Consider the following 24,610-nt stretch of genomic DNA (forward strand, 5'->3'; position numbering starts at 1 on the left):
AGGAGAAAAGAATATACTGGTTATAAGCCAGTCTCATCATTTGATGTGCACATTGTCTTAGGAAGAAGTTGGAGTCCTATAGGTTGACAATAAGATGTTTTTGAATAGAGTTACCAGGAAATAGATTTGAATTCTGTTTCAGTTCTGTTACTCATCTGTTTAGGAACTTTGGGTATCAACTGGCATTGTGTATACCTCATTTTTTATCCTTAAGGAATACAGTGATGCCCTAGTTGGATAAACATGGTTGGTTAGAGCATTGTCCTGAAATGCAAAGGTTGCTGGTTCAATTCTCAATCAGGACACATACAGGAACAGGTCAATGTTCCTGTTTCTTGCTTGCCCACCCTTCCTCTCTTGCTAAAATCAAATTTAAAAAATTTAAAAATAGAAAACAATTAAAAAAAGAACACAACAATGTTCGCTTTGGTGAATAATACTTATATTTGAATGACATTTATCATTATTTTTTAATGGTGCATGTTGAAACAAAATTTATGTGTTTTTTTATATCAACTAGTCTTATAATTCTTTTTTGCGTGACAGACAGAGACACAGAGAGGGACAGATAGGGACAGACTGACAGTAAGAGAGAACGATGTGAAGCATCAGTTCTAACTTGTGGCATCTTAGTTGTTTGTTGATTGCTTTCTCATATGTGCCTTGACTGGGGTGCTACAGCAGAATGAGTGACCCCTCATTCAAGCCAGCAACCTTGGGCTTTAAGCCAGCGACTTTTGGACTCATGCTAGCGACCATGGGGTCATGTCTATGATCCCAAGCTCAAGCCAGCGACCCCGTGCTCAAGCTGGTGAGCCTGAACTCAAACCAGATGAGCCTGTGCTCAAACCAATGACCTTGGGGTTTTGGACCTGGGTCTTCTGTGTTCCTGTCTGATGCTCTATCTACTGCGCCACTGCCTGGTCAAGCATGGTCTTGTAATTCTTATAGGCATACAGTTTACAGTGTGTTGTAGGATAAATATCTATAAGAGGTCTCTGAGATGCAAAGCAGTAAATGTGGAATGAGTTGCCTTAATAGAAAATAAACTCCCATATGGGAAGCTGAGAGACTTGCGACAAAGGCTCAGAAATCAGGCTGGTAATTGAATGTACTGATGTGTAAGATTGCTAGCAGAATTGAGGGTGTGTGGTTGGATCTTTGGACATTGCAAAATATGTACTAACTAAAACAGGGGTTAGGAATCTATGGCTCGTGAGCCAGATGTGGCTCTTTTGATGGCTGCATCTGGCTTGCAGAAAAATCTTTAATAAAAAAAAAACATTAAAAATATAAAACATTTTCATGTATTACAATTCATTCATTTCCTACCACTCATGTTCATAGTCGTGGGTGGCTGGAGCCAATCACAGCTGTCCTCCGGAACAACACCAAATTTTTATTGGATAATGTGTAATGTACATGGGTCATTGTGAGGTCAGGAAGTAAACTTCCCTCCTTTTAATCAAGTAGTCAGCTAGCTAGTTGCAGAAATCCTTTTGACAAAGAAGATGGCTAAAAGAAAAAAAGATGAGGAGTATCAACTTTTCAGCAGGATAGACAGAGGAATTTGCCTTTGTGGAGAGAGCAGGTTCTGCAGTGTGTCTAATATGCAATGATAAAATTGCATCAATGAAATGGTCAAATATAAAGCGGCACTTCAACACATGCCATACTACATTTGCATCGAAATATCCACCGGGGGACAGCAGGAAGAAAGCATGTCAAGAGCTACTGTGCAGAGTGCAAGGTAGTCAGCAGCAACTTTGTGTTTGGACCCAACAAGGTGACTGGAATTCGGCTAGCTTTGCTCGTGCTTTAGCAATTGTGAGAAACAGAACCACTCACAGATGGGGAGTATGCCAAAACATTAATGCTTGTTGTTGCCAATAAACTTTTTGATGACTTTTCGGATAAAGAGAAGATAATCAAATGAATAAAAGACATGCCTCTGTCGGCAAGAACTGTTCACTATTGTACCATCATGATGGCAAATCAAATTGAGACAACACAAGTGAAGGACATAAATGCAGCACCATTCTTTTCTCTTGCATTGGATAAGCCATTTATCCCAGTTCAGCGTGATTATAAGGTATGCTGTCAGTGACACACTCCATGAGGAAAGTCTTGCTGTTTTGCCTATGAAAAAAGACAACAAGAGGGGAGGATTTATTCATGTCATTCACTGAGTTAGCTAAAAAAAAAAAATCTACCAATGAAAAAACTTATTTCGGTGTGTACTGATGGTGCTCCGTGGATGGTGGGGAAAAACAGAGGATTCGCAGCGCTTCTTCCTAAACATGAAAAGAGACCCATCCTAAGTTTTCACTGCATCCTACATCAGGAGGCACTTTATGCTCAGATGTGTGGCAAGCAGCTTGGTGAGGTGATGTTGCTGGTCATTCGGGTGGTCAACTTTATTGTTGCCCAAGCTTTAATGATCACCAGTTTAAAACACTGCTGGATGAACTTGGGAATAATTATCCTGGTCTGCTTCTGCACAGCAATGTGCGTTGGTTGTCAAGAGGGAAGGTGCTCAGCTGTTTCGTGGCTTGTCTGAGCGAAATCCATACTTTTCTTGAAATGAAAAATGTCGAGCATCCTGAGTTAGCTAACACTGAGTGGCTCCTGAAGTTCTACCATCTCGTGGACATGACTGAACATCTGAACCAGCTCAATGTGAAAATGCAAGGCATTGGAAATACAGTCTTATCCCTTCAACAAGAAGTGTTTGTATTTGAAAACAAACTGGAACTCTTCATCGCTGACATTGAAACAGGTCGTTTACTACAGTTTGAAAAACTGGGAGAGTTTAAAGATGCATGCACAGCAAGTGACCCTGCTCAACATCTTGTTCTCCAGCAGCTAGCAGGCTTCACATCTAATCTCCTACAGTCATTCAAAGTGTGCTTTGGAGAATTAATTTCGTGAGCACACTCATCTTTTTAAGTTCATCACCCATCCACACGAGTGTACAGTGGACAGTGCTGACCTGAGTTATATCCCCGGTGTCTTCGTCAGAGATTTTGAACTACAAGCTGCTGACCTGAAGGCCTCAGACATGTGGGTAAATAATTCAAGTCACAGAATGAAGATTTGGAAAGACTTGCATAACAGCAAGCAGAGTTGGGGAGCAAACACAAGTGGGGAGAAATGAAAAAACTTCAAACTGAGGACCAGCTGATTGTCAAAACTTGGAACATGCTTCCTGTCACATACCACACACTGCAGTGTGTGAGTACTGCTGTACTGACAATGTCTGGCTCTACGCATGCATGTGAGCAGTCTTTCTCACATCTAAAGAACATTAAGACCAACCTACGATCATGTTAAAGGATGGAAGTCTCAATGCCTGCATGAAGGTTAACCTCACCACATATCAACCAGACTACATAGCCATCAGCAAAACCATGCAGCACCAGAAGTGGCATTAATGGTAAGAAGTACTTTATTCATCATTGGTTAGCAACAGCATAACAATGTAATTAAAAGGAATTCAGAGACTTATTGTACTTTAAAAATGTTGGTCTTACATAAAATGCACATATTTACTTGTATTTAGTGTTAAACATAATGTATGGCTCTCACGGAATTACATTTTAAAATATGTGGCGTTCATGGCTCTCTCAGCCATAAAGGTTCCCGATCCCTGATCTAAAAAATAATTGTTAAGAAAGACAAAGATTAAAATGTGATCTTCTAGGAAAAAAAAAGTGGCCCACAGAAATCCTGAAAAAGGAATTTATCCTTTTTTGTAATCCTTGAGAAAAACATTTTAACTGTTGGGTTTGGGAAATGTATACTGCTCACAAAAATTAGGGGATATTTCAAAATGAATATGAAGCTATAAAATATCCCCTAATTTTTGTGAGCAATATAGTTGCATCTTTTTCTGTGCATTACTTAACAGAGTTCACCTCCAGATCTCCCCTCCTCTCACTTGGAAAAGAAAAAAATAGAATAAACACAATCATTTCAATGTTTCCTTTCTTATACTTCATATACTATCTTACATGCTCTTCATTCTTATTTGTTTGACAACTTTTGGACATTGTGGTCATTTAGAGACAAACAGGCGACAGTCAGATCACCTTATGATTATCTTTGAAGATATGACCTTAGGCTATTTTCACTGGACTATTTCACAAAGAATAAAAAACAAAAAACACTAACTTTCTGCTATCTTACAAATAAAGCATTTATTATTTCTTTAAAATCTAGAGAATTAAATAAAAACTTTAGAAAAGCTATTTTTAATACAAGAATATGAAAGAGGATATGCATTTTACAAGTCACAAACAGAACTTAATCTCTCCATTTAGAGTGCTATTTCATGCAGAGCGTATGCTTGAGGAGGTGGATGATAGTCTGTGCTAAAGTTTGTAGAAGAATTAGTTATGGATCCATGCCATAAGGGAACCATATATTTGGTTTGGATGACCAGAGAAGAGAAAATCAGAAGCAGAAAGCCAAACTCTTTTGAAATGTTTGTTGAAAAGCCAGTATGTAGCAAATGCCCACTCTGTGCCAGGCACTGTGCCAGGTATTTTACAGGTATTGTCTTATTTGGCCCATACTGTAACAGTTATTATTCTCATACTGACAGAAAATTTTCAATGAAAGAGAGAATTGACAATTTGTACTACTCCAGGATGCAGTAGTAAGATTATTGGGTGAAATTTTATCATTTTATTCCCCATAAAAAACAAAGAATGGCCCGGATGCACCATCTCTCCCTCATAGCTCTCTAGGGTTAGGCTGCACCTAGATCATTGACCCCTCTTTGTGCTCTCTAACTCGAAGCTCTGTCCTCTATCAGTGACCAATGACTCCAGGAAAGAGGAGGACTCCTCAGTCAAAAACATCCAGTGGCATTTGTCCCTTGCTTGCTGTCCAGTTTAACCCACCATCAGTAGAAAGTTTGAAAAGTATTCTTCTCCCAACAGAAAATTTCCTTGGGATATAAATAATCTCTGTCACCAGCAATGTCACCATAGGCTGAATTATGACATTGGATGGAAAAATGGGACTAGGCAACTTTCCCTCTTTTATTCCCATCTCAGTATGTCTTGATTTTATGTTAGCTGAAAAGTGAACAGGCTTAGTAACTTTAGAAGTACCCCATTGTAAGAAGCTTCATTACTTTCTGAGATGCTATAGTTTGGTTCAAGCCTAATCATTTGCTAAGCCACAGTGGCTCAGAAATAAATCAAAATCACAATCAGAAAATATTTTCATACAACATAACTGAAATAAATTAGGAACAAGTCTTGTGCTATACAAATCACACAAAAAAAACCCCACAGTGAATATGTTGTATATCTACTTTCAAGGCCTTTTTAAAATTTATTTTCAGTTTTAGCTTTCAGTTAAAACCACACTTAATATTTTATCTTATAATAATTTAGATAAATAATTAAGCATTTATTGAGAACATATTCAGTGAGCTCGATGATCTAAAAATGCAGATATAGAAATAAATAAATTTTGCTTGTGAGGGCAGCAGTTGAGGGCTGGTGGACTGCTGACCTGTTTGGAACCATCCAAGCATTGACTCAGGTATTGGTCTCAGTGGGGCCAATTATAAGCATAGGCAATTTTTATGAGAAACAGGAAAGAACAGTGGAATTCAACTTTGCAGTCATAAGATAATGAGTTAAATACACAAGCCGAAGGTGCAAGGCCACAAATTCAGATTCAAGTAGAGATCAAACAAGAAGTTGATCAGAAGGGGAGGATATTTTGGAATTCACTCCAACATAACAAATCTCTTAATTTATCTGGTTCCCAGGAAATAGTTATTGGATGAATGAATGAATGTGTGGAGAATGATCACCTGAGAGATCTGCCTTTCAAGGTATTGATTATGATAATAAGGTGCACTGTTCCGGATTCAAGAATCATAGGAAGCACAGCAAGAAGCCGAGTAGAGAAATCTGATTCTTGCACCTAGATTTGTAAACATGGTACAAACAGTAACCACAGTGGAGGATTGTTGGAAAACTGGACATCAGGAAAGTGTTTATGGAGAGAGGTGGAGGCAGAAGGAGATTTCAAAGCATGGTTTGAGGGAAAACATCCCAAGGTGGAGAGGAAATAAAGAATAAAGATATAGCAGTAGACAAAGAAGGCACCAAAGAAGAGCTTAATGTCTCCAGAGCATGCAGTGTGTGGAGAAGCTAGAAAAGCACTGAGCCCAGAATGAGGAGGGCTTGAACTCCAGGGGAGGACTCTGAGCAGAATCACTCCATCTTATCAGAATAGATTTGAAACTGGGGAGAATATATGAGTAAATTCTTAAGAGTGTTTGGTGTGTGTTGTAGGTGAACAGAATATTCATAATTGATCATTTTTTCCCCAGAGGATGAAAATATTAAAACATTACCAAAATAAATAAAAGACTAAATGAAGGAAAAAGTTAATTACATACAAATTCTATAGATGTGTCTATTTTCTTTTTTAAGGATTATAATAAGTAAAACAGGACAGCACTGCAGAGAGATGCAAAGAAAGCTAGCAAAAATCTTTAATGGGGGAACTTGTGTCACCATTAAACAATATCTTGTAATTAGAGACCCCTTTTTTGCTGGAATCATTCTGGTTGAAAGTTATTTTTATTCTCATTTTCCTAGTTTCCTCTGCAGGTGTAAGAATTATAGGGAGCAGAAAAAGTAGAGAAAAGAAAGAGGAGCATTTTATCCTAAGTAATGATAATGAAGGAGTGAGCATTTAGTAAACCAGATGCCTTTGCTTTAATGAGTAGGCATGATTATTTTTTGGAGGGAAAAAGCAACAAAGTTGAAAATGGGTATTGTAAGAGCTAAGATCTTAGAGGTAGAGTGCATGGAGGGGGCTGGATGAGTCCAGCTGGTGCCCGTTGTGCATTCCTACAGATGCTTTCTTGGGAGAGATTTCTGTCTTAGCACAAACAGAAGCTTCTTGCCTGGGGCAGATGGTTGATTCAGTATGCTGTCTTCTAAATGGTGTGGGGTTTGACTAAACATCTTGCTTGAAATCCAGACTTTCCCATCTGTTTCTGCCTTTCTGTTATCCAACTTCTTGCTCATTTTTTTTTACCTCCTCCCTTATTTTTTTCCTGGAATTTGTGCTTTCTAGTTTCCAGATTGCTATTTTACTCTTCACTACTTCTCTGCTCTGATTTACACCATAGTGCCTAGTACATAATGAGGATTTTTAAAGGATTTGTTGAACAAATGGATCAGTATCACATTGATGTTTTCTTGATGTGCTTAATTGTCTGGAGACCTGAGGCTGCCGCAAAGCTCCCTAGGTTGTATATGTTCTTGGCTGGTGTGTTATGCTAAGTATGTAGTTGTACCTGGTCTTGATCTGATACTCTTTTTGTCTGTTTGTTTTGGTGTTCCTATCTACAGTTTGGCACTGGAAACAGTGTAGCAGATTATATTTGACTTTACCAGTGGTCAGGCACATTGGCTTTTGTCCTTACTCTCTCATTGGGACCGAGGACCGAAGATAAGTCATATAATCTTGCAGCATTTCAACTTTCTCTTTGACAAACTAGAAATGTCTCTGATGTTCTCTAGGATTATGGAACTTCTAGTTCTAACATTTTGTCATTATAAGAATTTCCTCTAAATCATTCTGTCCCATCATAGTGTTTGATTATTTAAGTTCAGTGACATTGAGATCAATGTCATGTTTCTTTTTTGCTTTGACAATGACTAATGACTTCATGGCATGTTATTTGTTAGAAAGCTTGAAGGCAGTATTGTGAGGATAATATTTTGGATATTATCTTATCTTCAAGCTGGTTTTTTATTCCCTTTTATCTCAGTCATGATGATTCCAGGAAAGAGGGTAGGACAGATGCTACTTTGGGATGGATGACATTATGACACAGAGTAAGTATCTTCTTGATAGTTTCCTTCTGGCCAGTGGACTGTGAGATGGAGAAGTAAGGCAGCCACTAAACCAGCACACAGCATCAAGCCCATACTAAGCTCACACTTTACAAACAAGGGGTGGTAATGGGTGGATGAGATACAAAAAAGCAGATTTTTGTCCCATTTACCCATTGGGATCTGGGGGACACCAAAAGCATCCTGCAGGCACAATGAGTCGATAAAATGGCAGTTGAGCATATTCAGGCCTGGTTTTAGAGACTATGTGTTTGTTTTGACCATGGGTGGCCTGGAAGGGTCTCACAGTTCTCATGTGCCCAGAGGAGAAACAGGATGGTTAATGTTGGAACCACCAAGTAAGCACCCAGGGGGCTTGCAGTAGGGGGCTGTATGGGACAAGTGAAATAGAATGCCCAATGCTTGTCAGAGCCAGTGAAGGGCCCTATCAACAGCTGAGAAGGATGTCATGTCTGATAGAGACAACTCCAGTCTTGAGATGCCCAGGAGCAGACATGAGCAGCATGAGCAAGAACCAGTCCCTACTCTTTCTTTCCACTCTTGTCTATGCAAGACAGCAGGGCACACATAGCAGCTCCAAACCTGCTGGCTCACAGGCCTCAGGCTCATGGGGTCTGTGTTACCAGGGACATGGTAAGCCATGCCTCTCCTACCGACCAGGTACCATAATGGCAGAACAAATGGGGGAGGGGCATGATCCTTAAATGACAGCTATAACAAGAAAGGAGGTAGTTGGAAGCCTTACAACACTGCTGTCTTGTGAACAGGCAATTTGAAAAGGCCTTTTCCCTGCTCACTATCCAGAAGTGTTTGTTGGGGTGAGAAACCAAGGGAAGAAAGAGCAACAGCAGAATAGCAAGGCAGACGTCCTTTGTTCACTCAGTAGCAGTAAGTACTGCTCCAAACAGTCATGAAAGGGCTTGCCTTTACATTTCCCAAACAGTAGGTGCATCTGCTGCTCATCTTTCTCTGCAACAATCTCTCTGGCAGGTGACCAGAGCCCCATCTTGGTCAGGGAAAGGAGAGAAATACAGGGAGTCCTCGGCTTATGACAGTCTCAACATATGACATTTCAAGTTTATGATACTCACTCCATGTGAGTGTTTTGGCTTACGCTGTTAGCATTGTACTTACAGACTACGTGGGCAAATTAGTTTGGAAGAGAAGAAGTCATCAACCTTCCAGTCTAGTCTGTAACAATTTTTTAGGAAGGTAAAGAGGTTGCAATATATCCTATACCCTCTACATCAGCTACTTCTCGAGATAAATCACCTGTAGTACAGGTAAAATCATCTCCAGCATTTCCTATATGTTCCTTAGGCAATCCTGGTTCACCTGACCCAGTATTTCCAGCACCTTCTGCAGGTTCTCCTGCCTCTCCAGCTTCCTTCTCCCAATAGGTCACTCTCTGCCACCTTGCAATGCCCTTTCCAGTGTGCAAGCCAACCACAGGAATAAAGGTAAGGAATTTTTTTACACTCATTTTTTTTCTATTACTATAGTACAGTATGTTTATGTCTTTTTCTTTTTTCTATGTCTTATTTGTGTTTTTATGTTCTAAATTACAACTGTTTTAGGGTAGGTAGGTGACTTAAGCTAGGCTAGGGTGTAATTTGACTTACACCAAAATTTGGGCTACATCACTGTCACAGGAACAAAACTGTGTCATGACCAGAGGACCCCCGGTACCATGTTTCCTCTAGAGACCAGTGCACAGAAGGGGTGGGGGAGGGGGCGATGAGTCAGGCAATGATGCTGTCTTCACTGTTATAGGTCTAGTTAAGGCATCTTGTCTACAGAAGTTGTTAAATGGTTGCATATAGAATGAGAACTAGCTCTGACACATACCTATGGCATTGTCTTTTGGACCAACAGAGGATCACTAAAATTCACACTTAGATTTTCCTGGGTAGAAATGGGAAAGGAAGATAGATACATAATTGATTTACTAAGGAACTGATCTGGTAGTAGAAATCTTGTATGATGAATTTGATGCTAAAACCTCTTAAAATTGAGATGAATTCATTTTGTTTTGTTTTGTTTTAAATCACCAAATATCATAAAACAGAAAGTGTCTTTTCATTCCTTGTTATATCTACTATGCCAAGAAATGGCGTTGGTAATCTCATGCTGAGAAAAGACATGCTACAACGAGAGGTGGGGTACTGAGTAAGGACAGAAGAGAGGTGAGGAGGGAAAAAAATGCGGCTTTAAAAATTACCCTGCACTGGAATAATTTACTTGTCATAGCCTAGTGTTTTCATAATATAAAGGATAACTATCATTCTGTTTTCCTCATGAGGCAAAACAGAATCTGTCTCTATGATGAGGCACTCACTGCTCAGCTGAGCAGCCACTTGTACAGCCAAACATCTCAATAGCAAACTAGTTCCTTGGCTTGATTTTCCTCTGTGCTAGGAAGATTGCACCCTGGGGCAGGTGGAGGTTGTGCTGGCTTCTGAGCAGCAGCAGTTAGGGCAGAAGTGTGCTTGGAGAAAGTAGGAGAAGAGAGAAAGAGAGGGGGAAAGAGAGAAAGGGAGACTGATTTTCCTCTCCACCACAAACTGACCTTATGCAATAGTAAAGAAGATGAGGGCATTTAGAATGTAGACTTAGCCTTGTGTTCTTGACTGAGAACAAAGAAGAGGGTCTGGCCTTCAATCATAAAAGGACAAATTGGATAAAAGGAAAAATGTGTCAATCCTCTTGGCCATTCCTGCTGAGGGACCAGAGGCTGCCTATGACCTGGGAATATACAAGCCTATCAGTCATGCTCACAAACTTCCAAAGGAAAGGATAAGTGTTCTGATCTCAGGAACTTAACACGCTGGTAGGTAAGAGGATGACATCTAAATAGTGCTTTTGAGCTCACAAAGCCTTTCCTTGTGTTCTACTGTATTTGTTACTTTTACTCATCCTGCGATGTTGCTCAGACAGGTGTTATTATCCTCCTAGTATTAAAGAGAAAATGGAGATTCTTAGAGTCAACTAACTTGCCCACTTATCCCATCTGTAAATGGCAAAGATAGAATTTAACTCAAGCCAGCTATCTCCAAATATTTCTACTACATCATGCTGTTGTTTACAACATAAATCCAGGGAGTATGACTCAATAGAAACCTTGTAGAATACGTAATCCTGGGCCTGCACAGAAACCTAGGAGACATGGTGTAGACGGAATGGGTTGGATTGAGGTCAATGTGCATTTTGCCTTCTCCAGAGAGCAGCTACTGTTTGGATGCTCCAAACACTGTCCTTTAGCCAAGTTTTATGATAATTGAACACTTCTGGGGAAAGTGGGTAATGGTGTAAAACAGTCTATTTTCTTGCAAAGTCCAGGTAAATGTTTGGCTAATATGTTTTGGTTTTGCCCGATTATCTACAACTGAAGACTTATCTGAAGTTATGTTCATAGCAATGCTTTCTCTGTAACAGAGAAGAAGCACATCAGCTCGCCTCCCTTTTGCTTTCTGAGGTCCAGTCATATTTCACGTAAGAAGGTAGATTTTAAAGAATTCAGATGTAAGTGAGCCAAAAACCAGGTGCCAAGAGCGCTAACATTCTCGTGATAATGAACTGTTTTCCACTGACTCTATGTATTGTTCTATGTGTTATGAGCATTTTTTATCTTAAAAGATTTCCACCTAACATTCCTAATTTATTCTTCATTCCATGGAGAACAAATATCAGTAAAAGAAAGAAAAATCAATACGGCACAAGTATTACACAACTAGCCAAGTATAGCTGGTCCCTGGAAATCTGTCCTTCCCCTTTGAAAGCAGGGTTGGCACCATGTATGAAGTAGGGGACGGTGTATTAACTGCTGTCAGCTTTCCTTTGCACAGACACTTCCCCATTTTCCCCTTCATTCCAAGCACCCCAGTATTAAAGACTTCTTCTTCGACTGGGGATTAGAAATTCACACTAAGAAGTTGAAGATCTGGTTTGACAGACCTCTCAGTGCTATTTAGTTCAGCAAGAGTACTGTAATGAGAGAGCAGTTCATAGACCTTGGATATAAGGACAGGGGAGAAGGTATGCAATCTCCTAGGGTTTGGAGTCAAGAAAGAGTCAGGCTGGAGGAGACTCCCATCTCTGAGGACCTGTTTTTCTGAGGATGGCATGAGGGATAGAAGATGCTTAACAAATGGGCTAATGCTGACTCCCAGGACATCTAAATGCTTCCAATAAAGTCCTAGGTGGATATGGACAAAATTATAAGGACTGAGAAATAGTCCCCAACACAGGGGAAAAGACTTCTTTTCTTTTCATGTAAGCCAGAACCATGATAGGAGACCTGGTCCAGAAAACACCATTGTTGTCTCCCTGCATTGAAGTCAACTACATAACTGCATGACTGCTAGAATAAGATTTCTCAACCTTAGCACTACTAATATGAGGAGTTGAGTAATTCCCTGTTGTGAAGGCTATCCTGTGCAATGCAGGATGTTTAGAAGTATCCCAATCCTCTACTCCCTAGATGCCAATAACACCTTCCTCACTCACTCCACTGGATGTTGTCTTTAGACATGAACAAATGTCCCCTGAGGAGCAAAATCTTCCTTGGTTGAGAGCCACAGCTAGAATCTCAGACAGGCTCAAACAACTTAGGAAAGTACTTAACCTTTCAGTTACTCAGTTTCGCCATCTCTGCAATATGAAAAAATAGGATTGTAGTGAAGGTTAAACAAACAATGGGTGTCAAGGGCTTCGTGCAGTACCAGGCACACAGGGCACACTCAGCGAAGGTTTGCTGGGATCCACAGCAGCAGAACATGTCTTTCAGGCCCTGTTAATATCTGTCTGCTAGGACAGGTTTATTTGTGCCACTGGAGAGAGGAAACGTGAAAGCCATGAACATGAGGCATGTGAACTCCACAAAGTTCAGAACCTTTTCCTGAGGCCAGGGGCGGTGAATCTGCTGGGAGCATTCCTCACACCTCTGCACATCCCAGCAGGAACACATGCTTCAGATAGCATCACCTGCCAGGATGTGTTTGGTTTCTAGACTGTTAGGCGAAACCTCAATTAACCAGAAAAAAAGAGAAGAAAATTTCCAGGAAACTTAGAGATCATAGCATGAGTCAGCAAATGTATTAACTGTGGAGGAAACTTTTTTTTCAGATGTTGAAATATTCATGCACTCCACACACAGAGCCCATATTTCCATTGTTGTAACGACTCATCTCTGAGCTTCATTCCTCTCATAAGAAGGCTGTCACACTGCAATACTTCAGGGATGTGCCGAATAGAGAAACCAAGCCTTTTATACCCTGTGTATGGTATCAAGTACCACAAAGAGATTAAGCCAGGTAACTGTCATGAAAACGGACTTGGGGCCAAGCAGTGTTCAGAGGACAGTTTATTATAGACTGGATAAACCTGAGGCTATCCAACCCTCTATGCACAATTGCAGCTGAGTAATAAGAATGCAAAATGAGAACAGAGAGATGCGCACAAAAGATAGAAGTGTATCTATGCAGAAAAAAAAGCCCAAGTTCAGCTTAGACCTGGTGTGGGAGACTAGGAACAGAAGAAATGTGGCCAGTCAAGGTTCTGGTCTGCTGGGGAAGGTGATAATGTAAACCACTCTTTAAAAAAGTGGTTTTGACATTACCAGCAAGCTTAGTGCCATTTCCATTTTTATCCTCAAAGGGAGACAGGAGACCCTCAATGGGACTGTTCTTGTGCTCTGTGAAAGGGGGCAACTGGGGTGGCAAATGCAGTGGTTGACAGATCTAACTGCAAAGTATTTGCTAGGCTTGATGGGGTCATTTATGAGTTATTCTGCATGTTTTCTTCATTTATTTTAGGTGTGCTAAGCATTCCTCCAGTGTTACCCATCGTGGCTGTTAGAGATAAGAGGCAACCAGGCCTTTAACCGGCAGGTTGGAAGTCACTTCCTAGCTTGCTCAGCTGGTGAACTGCTCTCCACAATTGGAGCAGTAAACATGCCCTAGTGTTCATGCTTTGATAAAATATTTATCCAAATCGATGACCTTCCCTTGTACGCTCTCGCATCAGGGATTTCCAAGTAGTTGTTTCTCTCACATGGAAAATTTTCTCCTTCCCTGTCTAGACACATTCTTCAAAGTCTAAACTGAGACCCAGCTTCTCCAGAAAGCCCTTGTTGGTAATTTCAGTCTATGATAACTTTTCTCCTCTAGATTGTCTATATGTTTTGAACCAATTTACCACCAATGTGCCTTTGCCATGGTTACCTTAGAATGATGTTTCTCTTGTTTTACATTTTCCTGTTTCAAGTGCAATCATTGTGCTTTGCACTTTGTTGGATGCCCCAGACAAGCATCTGGAAGGGGCTCAATGTCGGTTGCTTTGTAAAATGGCCTTTCTGAGATTTGGAAGGAACCTGACTTACAATGCATCATCTTTATGTGCCTGTGTGGGTCTCTGTGATTATGTCTGTATCTTTGTGTATGCATATGTCTTTTGTGTGTCTTTGTGTGTGTGTTATATGTGAGTCTTTGTGTGTATCTGTGTGTGTACACTTCATGTGTTTGCTTGCATATATGTTTTTGTGCGTGTATGAGTGGTGACAACCACTTCACGTTTCAAGTCTCAGAATGGAGGTTTAGACAACTGTGTGTTTAGGAAAATCTCCTAGAGTATCTACAGTGTTGACTTTAAATGGACCACAGTGGCCTAGAGTGGCAATTTTTATATGTCCCTATCTTTCTCCTACTAGACCGTGGGTACAAGGACAGGAACATTACTCAATTAACTCTGCATCCCTAGGACCCAGCTCTAAGCAAGTACATAGAAAGTATCAGGTAAATCCTAACCAGAATGAAATGGATACATTTGTAGGAAATGTGATTTTCTCTCCTTCCCATCATTCCTTGGCCCATAATAATAGGAAGTCCCGACCCTTCTGGAGTTTTAAAGGAAAGTAGTTCCCTCCTTTCCTTGCCCTGCGCTTGCTGTCCTCCAATGGGGCAGCAAGTCATCTCATTGTGAGACCAGTTGAAGCACCTGGAACTGGGTGGCTCTTGTCTTCAGGTTGGGTTCTTTTTCAGAGCAGCTTGTCCTGGGCCACACAGGTTTATCTTCCCTATGGAGAGGTCTGCTGTGGTCCAGCTCCATCTCACAAGGTAGGAGTGGGGGAATTTAATTCTAGGGGAAGATGTAGATGCTCTATTTTGTCCAAGGCACAGACGGCATTTTTCCAGTTCAGCTTCATTCCTACAAACTTGATATGTTTTTCTCTCCTTGTCTGCCTCTGAGTTTTTCTCAGTAAGTTCTGAACTCTGAGCAGGAAAAGGAGCCATTATGAATAATCACTCTCAATATCTCATTAGGGTAAGGAGGTAATAGTTTAAAAAGTAATTCAATTACTGTTCTTTCCCTCTCACTGCTTCCTTGTATGTGTGCCCTCCCAGGTCGGACTGGGATTCTCACATTACCTCAAGGAGACTTAGGGCTGCAGCGGCCAGGCTGAAGTGTAAGGGCTGATGCTTCTGGACTTCAGATAGAAGAAGAAAGCAACAAACTTTCCTGAGTATCCAGTTTTGCCTGAGTTGGCCTCCAGTTTCTCAGAGGCTGTATATTTGCAAAGGATCCTAAGTAACCATTTGAGAGTTCAGGTAAAGGTAGGTCAGAAAGAGTACAGTATGAATTTTTATATATATATATATACACACACACACACACACACACACACACATATGTATACATATATACATATACATATATATGTATAGATACACACATATATATGTATCTAGAGCAGGGGTCTCAAATTCACGGCCCGCAGGCTGCGGCCCGCTGAACAATTTTGTGCGGCCCGCAGACTAATCCACGAAGTTCAAAATATTTTGGATAAAATTAAGTAAGCCTAGGGGCCTACTTGTATTTTTCATTTCTCTAGCATCCTAGCTAGATATTAGCTTAGTTAACAGCAGTTGTGATGCGAACTACAGTTTCTGGTCGTTTTATGACACTGAGTAAACTGCATATATGATTGTGCTTGTTGTACTGATTTTTTTTTGTTTTCAACTGCAGTGAGAAAAGTGTTGCGTAACAATTGCCTTTTGTAGACCTAGTGCGGCCCACCCGAAAGGCTGTGATCTTGCTCTGCAGCCCACATGCTGAGTTGAGTTTGAGACCCCTGATCTAGAGTTTTAGAAGGAGAACTTATGTATTAACCATGTCTTTTTTTTTATACTATCATGCTTTGACATCACAGGATCTTGTGGACTTGGAGAGACTGCCCTTTTCAAGGTTACCTAATCTGCAAAGATAACGAACTCCCCTACAGGTTTTCCTTTCATAAGAAAACTACCAATCCAGAGCCCACACTCCCACCATATCTTCTATTAGCCTTTCACCCTAGGGCCAATATCCATCCACCCTATCACCCCAGCGCCAAGTAGAAGACAACTAGAGACACCCCTAGCCTCAGAGACCATTGACATTATTTAAACCAGCCAACCTTAAGCCTGCTTACTCTACCTCAGAAAAGAAGGCTTTGTCCTTGCTGCATCTGCCTCCTGCTGACCTGATTCTTCCCCAGGTGACCTCCTATGGGGAAGCATATCCCTCCTCTTTGGATCTACTGTAAGTATAACAAACTATCATCTCAACGGCAGTCAAATCCTGATCTTTTGGCCTTGCTATATCTAAATAATAAAACTTGTATTTTAAAAACAATTTAGAATTCCTGAACCAGGAAGAAACCTTAGAATGAAAAGATAATAATCTGGCTACCTCTCTGGAACCTCTCTGTTTGCCAGACACTGCTGTGAACATTTCACATGTGTCAGTTCATTCAAACTTCACACAACTTCTATGTTCATAGATGCATTTTTCAAATGAGGAAAATGACTGGGACCAGAGAAGTTAAATAAGTTCCTGAGGTTCCCCTTCCAGGAAGTGGAAGAGGAGGGGGAAGATGGTTCCCATTTTCTGAAAGGAAGGAGTGTGGTGGAAATGGCTGTGTGCTGACTTCAAAGATTTTTCTGTTTATAAGAATTGGAAATCACTGTAGCATTTTAATGTAGTTTCTACAGATAAGCCATCTGGTTCCTGCACAGTAAAGATCTCTGCCCCTGGTTTTTAATAAATAGTAATGAAAACTGATGGATTGGCTGCACTCTCGTCAAAAGTCTTTTGCTTATCAACCGAAGACAGGGCCACACTTTCACAAATCCCTGCCGATTTCAGACTCCTGTTCTCACACCTCAGACACCTCAGGGGATAACTGGAAGTATTGAATCACATCAAGGCCTTCCCTGAGCAAGTTTCTCATTGTCTTGCTGAGCTTCTATTGCTTAAAAGCTCCAGGGAGTGAGTTGTGAAAAATCCCAAATCCATTTTACAGTTGAAAGTCAACTGAAATACCTTCCTCCTCCGAAGGAAGCCAAGAAATAAGTTTCACGAAAAGTGAACTCCACAAACTTCAGTTTTGTATAAATCACGTCAAAATAAGGAGTTGAAAATTCAAGCTCAGTCGCTGCCCCCTACCTCCCTGCTTTTTCATTTTGCTCGAAGAGAACTTTGCAATCGGTGGTGCATTTGCTTTTTGGCTAGATTCCTTGTAATTTAAAACCAATTGACTTCAGTCTGATTAATATGTGTGGTGTGGACAGCCAAGGGTTTCTGAATCCATATGAGCAAATTTCCGTACTTCAAAAGATACCCCAGGACAGGAAGCGTTAGTGTCTCCAAATCCAGTGTGAGTTGATGGTTAAAATCACATGGCAGCTTCTACAAAAGTGACCTTGGCTAAGGGCCATTTGACCCAAACTTCTGGAACCAGTTGGGTTTGCCTGTTTCACTGATTAAATACTTCTTGTTTCAGGAAATCCTACTTTAGCTTTTGTTTACTTGAGAATTCCAGAGAAAATCTTTCCTTCCTAAAAACATGAGGCCTGCAGAGTCTGGACCAAGGATCTTTTTTTTTTGTATTTTTCTGAAGCTGGAAACAGGGAGAGACAGTCAGACAGACTCCCGCATGCGCCCGACCGGGATCCACCCGGCACGCCCACCAGGGGCTATGCTCTGCCCACCAGGGGGCGATGCTCTGCCCCTCCGGGGCGTTGCTCTGCCGCGACCAGAGCCACTCTAGCGCCTGGGGCAGAGGCCAAGGAGCCATCCCCAGCGCCCAGGCCATCCCTGCTCCAATGGAGCCTCAGCTGCAGGAGGGGAAGAGAGAGACAGAGAGGAAGGGGGGGCTGGAAAAGCAAATGGGTGCTTCTCCTATGTGCCCTGGCCAGGAATTGAACCCGGGTCCCCCGCACGCCAGGCCGACGCTCTATGGACAAAGGATCTTTTGCAAAAATCTTAAAATTTTCTCTACCATAAACCACTGAGTCAGGTTATGCGCATCCTCAAGATCTTCCAGAGAATTCAAACAATGGTGCATACAGCACTCAAGAAATGGATGTCTGCCAGTGTTGTCACTGAGGAAAAACCAACATCCCATAAATTAGGCCCTGGAGCAGCCATTTCTGGAGTTGACAATTACTAGATGGAGTTATGCAAATTTGCCACTTTGATAGTTTAAATATGTCAAATAACTGTTTCATATGGTTAGATGTTATTCTACAGCATCGTTGCCATATTACTATTACTATTATGTGGATGGTAGGGTGGCCAACCAACTGGTTTGCCTGGGACTGCCTTAGTTTTTGTTCTGAAAGGCCACATCCAAGAAAACTCTTCTGTCTAAGGAAAGCTAGGGTAGTTGTTCACTCTGCTGGGAGGTCAAGTTCAAGGTCTCTAGCTTGGTGTCGTTCTTATATCCCCTGCACTGTTATAGCTTCACTAATAAAGTTAAACATAATTATGGTCACTAGATGTCAAGCATTGCACTTGACTTCATCTAGTCCTCAAAAAGGCCCTTGACAGCTCAGAGGATTTGGGCGGCTCCCCAAGCTCTCCTGGTTGTTGGGGGTGGAGCTCTTCTCAACTCTGAACCTCAGCATCTGTCTTGCACCAGCCACTCCTCTAGGCCCTGGGATTGGAGTGGACATGAGACAGACCAGGCTTCTACCACCAGAAACAGAAAGATGTGTAGTGATTCCTGTTTAGTCTTCGGATAGAATTTCTTTAAATGCAAAGCCTTGAACTTTAATTTCTTTCTGGGTTTGTGGACACTAAAGCAGCTCAGAGGCACTGTGCTTCTGTGTGTTGTGTGTGTGGGCAGGGCGGGCGGAGTTAGACCCCACTTATAACACAACCCTCATGGTTGATTCTACTCTCACATGTAAAGGAACTTTGTGTGACTGAGGCTCTACTTACCATCTGGATTTCTTGTTGGGCAGGCACTGGCAGAGCCCAATATCACAGTCAAGTGAAACCTTTCGAGGTGAGATCCAAGCAGGAAAGTGGTGCACTGCTGAGCCCCATACCCAAATGTTCTGGACGGACATGTGCATTAAGCTTTCTTTAGGATTCTTCCCCTGTGGATTACTGCTCTTATGAACAGCATTCTTTGGGAGCTAGTGGTATATAATATTTTACTGAAAAAGAAAGCTTGTCAGAGCAAAGAACAATTCCTCCAAAGACAGACAGCGAACTTCTGACGTGATTAGCTGTCTTCCTCCCACTGGGCATGCTGTGCTTTCCCAGCCTAGACAGGAAGCCACAGCACAACAGGGAACATCTCTGTACAAAGTCCATTTTACTTGAAGATTTAAGGATTTTCTCAGATTTGTAAAAAGGTAGAGTGGAAAGTTCTTTTAAATGCTTCATATAAAACATGCAGAAATAATAATTTTCAAGTGACTTCAAGGTTTATTGCTGCACTGTCAGCATAAAGTTCAAGTTTGAAGAACACAGAACCAAACTAAAATAATCAGTCACAGGACCCTGCACTCACATGTCCTTCAATTATCTTCTGAACTGGTTTCATCTTAATATTCTCTGTAAAGCTTTTTTTTCCCTTGTCATGTGCGTCACCAAAAATGTGGAATCCATTTTGTAGAGACAAGCTACCTTTAATAAAAAATTTTGAGGAACTGTGAGAGGTCAAACATATGATTACAATTTTCTGAATAGATTTTGGATACCAGGTTTTGAAAGCATTTTTTAATGTCTACATCATAGAAGAAGCTTGAATTAAACTACTTTATACTCCATAATCATTGTAGTTTTGTCTCTAACATTATGTAAATGAACACTGAATAAAATTCTCCTTAAACAACTAGACTATGTGGTTGATTTCAAATGACTAATTATTGTTATAATTATTATGCTAGAGCATAAGATATGATCTGGCTTTAAAAAAAGCATGGCAAAGTTTCCTGTGGTTTGCAATTCAAATTGAATGGCTCAGAGTCATTAAAAAGCAGATGAGCAAAAGATACAAATCACTTTTAAGAAAAAGGGGCCATTTTTATTTCTATCTTGGCTTCACTTGGTAGAAAGAATTATTTAGGTCTGAGTGTTAGCAGTAAGTATCAAATAGGAGCTGGGCTCAATTTTGCTCTCCAGTGCAGTTAGTCAAGCCTTGCATTTTGAAGCTGCAGCCATCCCTCACGAGGACAATGTAATTTCTGTGTTTAAAATAATGGAGATGTTTCTGTGGTATTGAACAGACTCTGTGGAGGAGGGCAAACCAAGTCAGCAGGCTCCTGCCTCCTCACAGCTGCCTGATGCTCCAGAGGGTGTTCTTTGAATAGATTTATGCTTTTAAATGTCTTACATTGTTTTCATCAGGTAGACGTAACAAATAGGTTTATTTGCTTCTTTTCTCCCTTCTGTATAAAGGTTTTTACATTCTTTGAATCATCCTATGTTTTGCGATGATTGTCTTTGTCACGAGAGAGAAAGTTCATCAATAATATCTACCCTTAATATTTTCTCATCCTAAAGTGGTATTTTGTTGTATTTTTGTTTTGTATTGAGTTTTAAGTGACAGTGCTATTATGCACGTTACTAAGCATTTGCAATTATCAGGAACCAAGCTGATAACATCAAGTTCACCAAGACAGAATTATTATTTGAAATTCAAGTTATGGACATTTTTCTTTGATTTTTATGGATTTTGCATTTGCTAAAGAAGCAACATTTCAGAACTTATCTTCTCAGTAAGAGATGATAAAGCATATGAAACAGTTTTGCAGCTCAGAAGACTGTATTCCTCCCATTCCCATGGACAATATGGGTCAAATATAAAATCTATTTTGCATACCAACTAGGAAGGAATTAATAGGTAATACATTGGTATAAAGATGTGTATTTAAAATGAAAAAGTGTGGCCCTGGCCAGTTGGCTCAGCGGTAGAGCGTTGGCCTGGCGTGCGGGGACCCGGGCCAGGGAACATAGGAGAAGCACCCATTTGCTTCTCCACCCCCTCTCCTTCCTCTCTGTCTCTCTCTTCCCCTCCTGCAGCCAAGGCTCCATTGGAGCAAAGATGGCCCGGGCGCTGGGGATGGCTCTTTGGCCTTTGCCCCAGGCGCTAGAGTGGCTCTGGTCGCTGCAAAGCGACGCCCCGGAGGGGCAGAGCATCGCCCCCTGGTGGGCAGAGCATCGCCCCTGGTGGGCGTGCCGGGTGGATCCCGGTTGGGCGCATGCGAGAGTCTGTCTGACTGTCTCTCCCCGTTTCCAGCTTCAGAAAAATACAAATAAATAAATAAATAAATAAAAATAAAATAAAATGAAAAAGTGTGAAGAATTATTTCTAATTACAAAAGTTGCCACTTACCCACAAAAAAGAAATTAGTCATCCAAGATACATATTTGTAGCCTTGAGATTCTATTATTTTGTATATACAACACAGGGAATTAGACTTAATTAACAAATGAAAGAAGTGAACATTGGAAGTGGGAATGGAATTGGACATAGCTCCTATTGTGTTGGTGCAATAATGACTATGGCCCTAGACTTTCAACAGAAGCTGTCCTGATTCCTTGAATCATATCAAGAGAAGGGAAAACTGTCTTTAGTCTGAAAGAACCTCACCTTGAATCTAGGCTCTACTATGTGCACAGTATATCAACCTGAGCAAGTTAATTAATTTCTTTGAGGTCACTTACCTCATCTATAAAATGGGCTCTAACAATATGTACTTTGAAGATTTTTTTTTAATAATTTTATTTTTTTTAATGGGGTGACATCAATAAATCAGGATACATATATTCAAAGATAACAAGTCCAGGTTATCTTGTCGTTCAATTATGTTGCATACCCACCACCCAAAGTCAGATTGTCCTCTGTCACCTTCTATCTTGTTTTCTTTGTGCCCCTCCCCAACCCCTATCCCTCTCCCATTCCCCCCTCCCCCCCATAACCACCACACTCTTATCAATGTCTCTTAGTTTCACTATTATGTCCCACCTACGTATGGAATAATACAGTTCCTGTTTTTTTCTGATTTACTTATTTCGCTTCGTATCATGTTATCAAGATCCCACCATTTTGCTGTAAATGTTCCGATGTCATCATTTCTTATGGCTGAGTAGTATTCCATAGTGTATATGTGCCACATCTTCTTTATCCAGTCATCTATTGATGGGCTTTTTGGTTGTTTCCATGTCCTGGCCACTGTGAACAATGCTGCAATAAACATGGGGCTGCATGTGTCTACGTATCAATGTTTCTGAGTTTTTGGGATATATACCCAGTAGAGGGATTGCTGGGTCATAAGGTAGTTCTATTTGCAGTTTTTTGAGGAACCACCATACTTTCTTCCATAATGGTTGTACTACTTTACATTCTCACCAACAGTGTATGAGGGTTCCTTTTTCTCCACAGCCTCTCCAACATTTGCTATTACCTGACTTGCTAATAACAGCTAATCGAACAGGTGTGAGGTGGTATCTCATTGCCGTTTTGATTTGCATTTCTCTAATAGCTAAAGAAGATGAGCATCTTTTCATATATCTGTTGGCCATTTGTATTTCTTCCTGGGAGAAGTGTCTATTCATATCCTCTTCCCATTTTTTTATTGGATTGTTTGTTTGTTTGTTGTTGAGTTTTATGAGTTCTTTGTATATTTTGGATATTAGGCCCTTATCTGAGCTGTTGTTTGAAAATATCATTTCCCATTTAGTTGGCTTTCTGTTTATTTTGTTATCAGTTTCTCTTGCTGAGCAAAAACTTCTTAGTCTGATGTAGTCCCATTCATTAATTTTTGCCTTCACTTCTCTTGCCATTGGAGTCAAATTCATAAAATGCTCTTTAAAACCCAGGTCCATGAGTTGAGTACCTATGTCTTCTTCTATGTACTTAATTGTTTCAGGTCTTATGTTTAGATCTTTGATCCATTTTGAGTTAATTTTTGTACAGGGGGAGAAACTGTAGTCCAGTTTCATTCTTTTGCATGTGGCTTTCCAGTTTTCCCAGCACCATTTATTGAAGAGGCTTTCTTTTCTCCATTGTGTGTTGTTGGCCCCTTTATCAAAAATTATTTGACTATATATATGTGGTTTTATTTCTGGACTTTCTATTCTGTTCCATTGGTCTGAGTGTCTATTTTTCTGCCAATACCATGCTGTTTTGATTGTCGTGGCCCTATAATAGAGTTTGAAGTCAGGTATTGTAATGCCCCCAGCTTCATTCTTTTTCTTTAGGATTGCTTTGGCTATTCGGGGTTTTTTATAGTTCCATATAAATCTGATGATTTTTTGCTTCATTTCTTTAAAAAATGTCATTGGAAGTTTGATGGGAATTGCATTAAATTTGTATATTGCTTTGGGTAATATAGCCATCTTGATTATATTTATTCTTCCTAGCCAAGAACAAGGTATATTCTTCCATCTCATTATATCTTTTTCGATTTCCCTTAACAATGGTTTATAGTTTTCATTATATAAGTCCTTTACATTCTTTGTTATGTTTATTTCTAAGTATTTTATTTTTTTTGTTGCAATCGTGAAGGGGATTATTCTTTTGAGTTCCTTCTCAGTTGTTTCATTGTTGGCATATAGAAAGCCTATTGACTTCTGTATGTTAATTTTGTATCCTGTGACCTTACTGTATTGGCTTATTGTTCTAGTAGTCTTTTTGTGGATTCTTTGGGGTTTTCGATGTATAGGATCATATCATCTGCAAAAAGTGATACCTTTACTTCTTCTTTTCCAATATGGATGCCTTTTATTTCTTTGTCTTGTCTGATTGCTCTGGCTAGAACCTCTAGTACCACATTAAATAAGAGTGGAGAGAGTGGACCACCCTGTCTTGTTTCTGATTTAAGGGGGAAAGCCTTCAGTTTAGTGCCATTTAATATGATGTTAGCTGATGGTTTATCATATATGGCCTTTATCATGTTGAGATATTTTTCTTCTATACCCATTTTGTTGAGAGTCTTAAACATAAAATTGTGTTGTATTTTATCGAAAGCCTTTTCTGCGTCTATTGATAAGATCATGTGGTTTTTGTTCTTTGTTTTGTTGATATGGTGTATTATGTTAACCGTTTTACGTATGTTGAACCATCCTTAAGATTCTGGGATGAATCCCACTTGATCATGATGTATTATTTTTTTAATATGTTGTTGTATTCGATTTGCTAGTATTTTGTTTAGTATTTTAGCATCTGTATTCATTAGAGATATAGTTTGTATCTGTAGTTTTCTTTTTTTGTGCCATCCTTGCCTGGTTTTGGTATGAGGGTTATGTTGGCCTCATAAAATGTGTTTGGAAGTATTGCTTCTTCTTCAATTTTTTGGAAGACATTCAGTAGAATAGGAACCAAGTCTTCTTTGAATGTTTGATAAAATTCGCTGGTATAGCCGTCAGGGCCT

The sequence above is a fragment of the Saccopteryx bilineata genome, chromosome 3 (assembly GCF_036850765.1).
Source record: "Saccopteryx bilineata isolate mSacBil1 chromosome 3, mSacBil1_pri_phased_curated, whole genome shotgun sequence".
NCBI lineage: Eukaryota > Metazoa > Chordata > Mammalia > Chiroptera > Emballonuridae > Saccopteryx > Saccopteryx bilineata.